This window comes from Silene latifolia, unplaced genomic scaffold, assembly GCF_048544455.1.
Source record: "Silene latifolia isolate original U9 population unplaced genomic scaffold, ASM4854445v1 scaffold_424, whole genome shotgun sequence".
In the NCBI taxonomy this organism is placed as follows: Eukaryota; Viridiplantae; Streptophyta; class Magnoliopsida; order Caryophyllales; family Caryophyllaceae; genus Silene; species Silene latifolia.
This window is the reverse complement of record NW_027413345.1, coordinates 20,001-27,500: the sequence shown is the minus strand read 5'-3', so window position 1 is coordinate 27,500 and position 7,500 is coordinate 20,001. Positions and strand designations below refer to the sequence as shown.

General features: G+C 50.9%; 1 non-coding gene and 1 pseudogene across 1 annotated transcript in view; both read right to left on the bottom strand.

The window, feature by feature from the left end:
• LOC141639506 (28S ribosomal RNA) overlaps positions 1–466 on the bottom strand; it is a 3,259-nt gene extending 2,793 nt beyond the window's left edge. The window contains exon 1 of the ribosomal RNA XR_012542557.1: positions 1–466. This exon is cut by the window's left edge and continues 2,793 nt beyond it. This is a non-coding gene — a ribosomal RNA (28S ribosomal RNA).
• Positions 467–683: 217 nt separating this feature from the next.
• Positions 684–833, bottom strand: LOC141639501 (5.8S ribosomal RNA; annotated as a pseudogene).
• Positions 834–7,500: the final 6,667 nt, after the last annotated feature.

Below are 7,500 nucleotides of genomic sequence, written 5' to 3'. Positions count from 1 at the left end.
TCGGGCGACCGGCTTAACACTGCTCCACATCCGACCAGGGCGCACGCGCCCCCATCCGCTTCCCTCCCGACAATTTCAAGCACTCTTTGACTCTCTTTTTCAAAGTCCTTTTCATCTTTCCTCGCGCACTTGTTCGCTATCTGCCTCGCCGTATTTAGCCTTGACGGAATTTACCGCCCGCTTGGGGCTGCATTCTCAAACAACCCGACTCGGTGATGGGCGCTCGTGGAGCGACAGGGTCCGGCACGACGGGGCTCACCCTCTCTCGCGCGCCCTTTTTCCAGGGGACTTGAGCCCGGCCCGCCGCAGAGGACGCTTCTCCAGATTATACCTGACGGCAAGGCCGTCCGATTTTAAAGTCGGGCTATTCCTGCTCGCTCGCCACACTAGGGAATCCTTGTAAGTTTTTTTCCTCCGCTTATTGATATGCTTAAATTCAGCGGTAGCCCCGCCGACCTGGGTCGCAAAGGTTTGGTGCAACGAGGCAACGCCAAAGGGTCCTTCGAGCTCTCCTTGGCACCGCGACGCGCGACGGGTTGCTTGCTCGGCCGAGGCCTTGTTCACCACCTATCGCCGCTGCATCCCGATGCCGAGGGCTCCGATTTTAGGCCAGCCGCGACCGGTGAGCCACGGAGACCATCCTCCTTCCCCTCCACTCGGGGGGGTTTGGGAGACGCGATGCGTGACGCCTGTAGAGACGTGCCCTCACCAAGCTTCGGCGCAACTTGCGCTCAAAACTCGATGGTTCACGGATTCTCGCAATTCACACCAAGTATCGCATTTCGCCACGCTTCTTCATCGATGCGAGAGCCGAGATATCCGCTTTTAGAGTCGCTTATTGTTAAGACATGGCACGCTTCAACGCCTGCCGACCGGCAAGGGGAGAGCGCACACATAGAGTTTGTATTCTTTGACGCTTTACGCGCGGGTTTCGTTGTTTTGCCGGAAACGCCCCACGGTGAGCGCCCCCAGCTGGGATAGGGACGGGCCGGCACACGAGGCACCGAGCGACGACCCGACACCCACGAGGTTGAACATGTTCACGGGTCGCTCCACAAGGCAGTTTTCGACAATGATCCTTCCGCAGTTCACCTACGGAAACCTTGTTACGACGACTTCTCCTTCCTCTAAATGATAAGGTTCGCGAACTTCTCGCGACGCCGCCGGCGGCGAACCGCCCACGTCGCCGCGATCCGAACACTTCACCTGACCATTCAATCGGTAGGAGCGACGGGCGGTGTGTACAAAGGGCAGGGACGTAGTCAACGCGAGCGGATGACTCGCGCTTACTAGGAATTCCTCGTTGAAGACCAACAATTGCAATGATCTATCCCCATCACGATGAAATTTCAAAGATTACCCGCCTGCTCGCCAAGGTTATAGACTCGTTGAATACATCGCTGTAGCGCGCGCGCCCCGTAACATCTAAGGGCATCACAGAACTGTTATTGCCTCAAACTTCCGTGGCCTGGAAGGCCATAGTCCTCTAAGAAGCTAGCTCGCGAAGGAGGCCCTCCGCATAGCTAGTTAGCAGGCCGAGGTCTCGCTCGTTAACGGAATTAACTGCATAAATCGCTCCACCAACTAAGAACGGCCATGCACCACCACCCATAGAATCAAGAAAGAGCTCTCATCATTAATCCTTACTATGTCCGACTCGTAAGTTTCCCCGTGTTGAGTCAAATTAAGCCGCAGCTCCACTCCACTCCTGTGGTGCCCTTCCGACAATTCCTTTAAGTTTCAGCCTTGCGACCATACTCCCCCGAACCCAAAACTTTGATTTCTCATAAGGTGCCGGCGTCCTAAAAGTAACATCCGCCGATCCCGGCTCGGCATCGCTTATGGTTGAGACTAGGACGGATCCGATCGCCTTCGAGCCCCCAACTTTCGCTTCGATTAATGAAAACATCCTTGGCAAATGCTTTCGCAGCTTGTTCGCCTTTCATAAATCCAAGAATTTCACCTCCGACTATGAAATACGAATGCCCCCGACTCGTCCCTCGTTAATCATTACTCCGATCCCGAAGGCCAACACAATAGGACCTGAATCCTATAATGTTATCCCATGCTAATGTATACAGAGCGTAGGCTTGCTTTGAGCACTCTAATTTCGTCAAAGTAACAATACGAGGCACGACCCGCCAATTAAGGCTAGGAGCGCATCGCCGGCAAGAGAGGCGAGACGACCGGCACACACCGAATGGCGGACCGGCGGCCCACCCCAAGGTCCAACTACGAGCTTTTTAATCGCAACAACTTAAATATACGCTATTGAGCTGGAATTACCGCGTCACGCCGGCACCGCACTTTTGCCCTCCAATGGATCCTCGTTAAGGGATTTAGATTGTACTATTCCAATTACCGACTTAAAAAGCCCGGATTGTTATTTATTGTCACTACCTCCCCGTGTCGATTGGGTAATTTGCGCGCCGCTTTTCCTTGATGTGGTAGCCGCTTTCTCGTGCTCCTCTCCGAATCGAACCCTACTTCTCCGTCACCCGTCACCACCATGGTAGGCCACTATCCTACCATAGAAAGTTGATAGGGCGAAATTTGAATGATGCGCCGCCGCGCAAAGGCCGTGCGATCCGCCGAGTTATCATGAATCATCGTGAGCAACGGCAAAGCCCGCTGACCTTTATCTAATAAATGCAGCCCTTTCCGTAAGTCGGGCGATGTTGCACGATAGCTCTAGAATTACTACGTTATCCGAGTAGCAAAACCATCAAACAAACTATAATCGATTTAATGAGCCATTCGCAGCTTCACAACAATTAATTAGTTCATACTTACACATGCATGGCTTAATCTTTGAGACAAGCATATGACTACCGGCAGATCAACCAGGTAGCATTTCTCAATCGACGACGGCACACATGAGCCGCCCGAGCAAACGGGCGGTCAACGTGAACCGACAAATGCTCATCTTGAGCAACAACTATTGAATGGGCGAATGATTAGTTCAAACCCCCGAAAAGCATACCGCATCCTGCAGAAATCTAGAAAACCATTACCCATCCAACCACATCATTTTACGCGGGTCGAAGGACAACGGCCCTAGCATGAACGGTTCACCCGACACCCCCGAGGGAATATCAAGCGAAGCTCTCTCATTTAGGACATCGTAATACCTTTCAATGGGCATCGAACGCAGAAAACTCCTTCACCCAAGGCCATGGGAGCACTTGTAGGCAACATCAAGCGGATTACGAGTGAACGGTTCAATGCACAAGCAAAGAGCCCGCCAACTCAATAAATCCTAACGCCACTCACGCGATTCGCTAACGCCGTAACGAGGTCATTATCCCTAACACACTAGGACACAACAAAGGTCCATTAGTGCGGGAAGCAAACCCCATCGTAGCACAACTAGCCGCGAAAAACCGAGGGACAATCCGAGCAACGATGCCTTGTCCGGGACATTTCCCCCTAACGCACTAGGACCAATAAAGCCCGTGGGTCATGGGTCCGACCTTTCAAAGCACATGTAGCGTCGAAAACCGAGGGACATTCCGATGGACATTCTAGGCAACGAGGGACATTCCGAGCAACGGGCGATTTAATCGGCAATCGAGAAAGAAAGCATCGATTAGAATACTTGGTGATCAAACAACGCTCAATAATGGTTTTTCCGACGCAATAAGATTATTTTGATTAGCGCATCATCGGCTTGGTCTTGGTGAGTATACTCACTAGCAAGTCGACTTCTTCGCTAATTAGGCTTCCACATTGCAATCCGTACTTCGCAACTAAAGATTGTAGTCTTACTCATTAGCACCTAATCACTCCGAGGGAAAACCAAGGGGCAACAATTCTCAAAAGCCGATTTCCGACAAACCCATCATAGCCGCACAAACCGAGGGACATTCCGAGCAACAATGCATTGTCCAGACATGTCCCCTAACGCACTAGGATCAATAAAGCCCGTGGGCTGCGGGGTCCGACCTTTCAAGGCACATGTAGCGTCGAAAACCGAGGGACATTCCGAGGGACATTCCGATCAACGAGGGACAACCCGCCTCAAGGCGATTTAAATCAAAGAATCGAGAAACAAAGCATCGATTAGAGTACATGGTGATCAGACAACGCTCAATATAATCGGTTCGGGACACAATATTATGACTACCCATACATCGCATCATCATCATCGGCTTGGTCTTTGTGATAACTCACTAGCAAGCGGATTTCTTCGCTAACGACTCTCATCATTGCAATCCTTACTTATCGACTAAAGATTGTGGCCTTACTCATTAGCACCTAATCACTCCGAGGGAAAACCCAAGGGGCAACGATTCTCAAAAGCCGATTTCCGACAAACCCATCACAAATTACGCCAAACCGAGGGACAATCCGAGCAACGATAACCGAGGGACATTCCGATCAACGAGGGACAACCGTCATAGAAGGGACCTCCGAGGCGTGGTGATCTTTCAAAAAAAAAAAAAAAAAACTTTTTTAAAAAAGCAAACCGCATCTACTAGAAACCATTAGTCAGCCCACCACATCATTTTACGCGGGCGAAGAAGACACCGGCCCTAGCATTAACGGTTCACCCTAAAAAAAAAAAAAAAAAGCCATCGATGCCCAAACCCGTCATAGAAGAATTTTTTAATAAATATTTTTTTAAAAAAAAAAAAAAAAAAGGTCTTACTCGATGGCCTTCTCCGTGTACCCGCTACCCACCATCATCGATGCCCAAACCCAAACATAGAAGAATTTTTTTCAAAATAAATAATTTTTTTAAAAAAAAAAAAAAAAGGGTCTTACTCGATGGCCTTCTCCGTGTACCCGCTACTCCAAAGACATCGATGCCCAAACCCGTCATAGAAGAATTTTTTTCGAAATAAATAATTTTTTTAAAAAAAAAAAAAAAGTGGGTCTTACTCGATGGCCTTCTCCGTGTACCCGTCACCCAGCCAAGCATCGATGCCCAAACCCGATGTAGAATAATTTTTTCAAAAAAAATAATTTACGGACAATAAATGTTTTTCACCATGCACCACGCCTCTGACTAAGGGTCTTACTCGAACGCCATCCTCGTGTACCCGTCACTCAAGCAATCGATGCCCAATCTCGTCTATGATAGTTCCCCCGAGTCATGGTGATTTACCACGGCACGGGTTGTGCGGATTTTACACGATGGCCACAATAGCGCTAACGATGCCAAAACCCGTGTGCCTCTCACTGCCCCCGAGACGGATGATGCATGGCGGAATTTTTTTTTCTCGATGAAGGGTCTTGCCATGCCCACGCCTCTGAGTAGGGGTCCTTATGCCTACGGCAACATGCACCATGATGCCTAGCCCAACCGCTATAGCCAACAATGCCGAAACCCGTGTGCACTCACGGCCCCCGAGACGAGACGGTTTGATGGCGGAAAAAAAAAAAAAAAAAAAAAAAATTTTTTTTTCATCTTAGGGTCTTGCCATGCCCACGCCTCGGAGTAGGGGTCCTTATTCATACGCAAACATGCACCATGGTGCCCAGCCGCCCAGCTCCTCACTCCCCCCTATAGAGGCTTTTTTGATAGTTTTGGTCTTGTAGCATGAAACATTGGGTGTGCAGAATAGCGATACGTTTTTGTAACGCCGTTTTGGAGGACCAAATGAGCTTCAATTTGGGAGCTTGATATATGGTTGGAAAGCTAACTTGGAGTACTTGATGCTGGAAAAAAAAATTCGTCATTTGGAATTTTTTTGAGGGAGTTATGGGTCTCCGATGTCGGGTCATTTTCTGCGGGCGCGTCTGCTGCCTAGATCTCGGTGTTGGGGGACTTTGGGGGACAAACCACGGATGATATTGTGCAAACCTTGCATTTTTGGGTAGCTAACTTGGAGTAGTTGGTTTTAGGCTCAAGAAAAAATTATTCGACTCGCTTCGTCTCGAAAACCGCGTCGGGGCGAGCGGTGTCTCTATGCGTGGTGGGTGTGCCCTTTGTGTGGGTTGTGTTGGGCACTTTGGGCATCCTCCACCTCATTTTCCACCCACCTTGCACCTTAATATCACACTACCAATGGTTTTGAGCATTTGTAGGTTTCGTTGCTCGGGCAAATATGTCCCGAGTGGAAAATGCTCACGGCGCCGCCGCCCCGGCCTGGGTGTGTGTGTGTGTGGTGGGTGCGTCGATGGGACCAACCAAGCATCTAGTGTCCGTTCCTTGTTAAAATTACCCTATGACCGTCACCAACAACTCTACGAAGTATTTGGGCACGGTTACCCGGGATGCCGGATCGGTAGTTGAGGTATAGCCTTTCATAGCTTGTGCTAAGGAGCGATCGAGGTAACCGAGTCTGGATGACTTTCGGTTGGTTGTCCTTTATGACTCGTGGTCACCCTATCATATAATTACCTTAGAAACCTCCTAAATTAGCGTTTCACGCTTCGATGCTCGGTAAAAAATCTGCTCCAAATTGAAAATGCCCACGCATGGCTTTATAAGGCGCCCGTGGCTAGGCAATGCACGCCCATGGCCTAGGCAACTAACCTCAAAATGCCCCTTGGCCTAGGCAACTAACCTCAAAATGCCCCTTGGCCTAGGCAACTAACCTCAAAATGCCTATGCATGGCTATTCAACGGAAGTGCTCGGTCACTTGGTGCCCATGGCCTAGGTAGCTAACCTCAAAATGCCCTCGCGTAGGCATTTCACGCCCATGGCCTAGGCAACTAACCTCAAAATGCCTAGGCATGGCTATTCAACGGAAGTGCTCGGTCACTTGGTGCCCATGGCCTAGCATTGCTCGGTCACTTGGTGCCCATGGCCTAGCATTGCTCGATCATTGGTGCCCATGCCTAGGCATTGCTCGCCATTGGTGCCCATGGCCTAGGGCTCTGGCCATTGCTAAGCATTGCTCGGTCATGGCTAGGCACTTGCTGCTCATGGCCTAGGCAGTTGCTGCACATGGCCTAGGCATTGCTCGGCCATGGCTAGGCAATGCTCGGTCATTGCTGCACATGGCCTAGGCAATGCTCGGTCATTGGTGCCCATGGCCTAGGCATTGCTCGGTCACTTGGTGCCCATGGCCTGAGCAAAGGTTTCGGTCATGGCTAGGCACTTGCTGCTCATGGCCTAGGCAGTGATCGGTCATTGTGCCCATGGCCTAGGCACTTGCTGCTCACGGCCTAGGCACTTGCTGCTCATGGCCAAGGCAATGCTCCGCCATGGTGGCCGTGGCCTAGGCATTTGCCTCACATGGCCTAGGCAATGCTCGGTCATGGTAGCCGTGGCCTAGGCACTTGCCGCACATGGCCTAGGCAGTGATCGGTCATGGTGCCCATGGCCTAGGCACTTGCCGCCTATGGCCTAGGCACTTGCCGCACATGGCCAAGCCAATGCTCGGTCATTGTGCCCGTGGCCTAGGCATTTGCCTCACATGGCCTAGGCAATGCTCGGTCATTGTGCCCGTGGCCTAGGCATTTGCCTCACATGGCCTAGGCAATGCTCGGTCATTGTGCCCGTGGCCTAGGCATTTGCCTCACATGGCCTAGGCAATGCTCGGTCA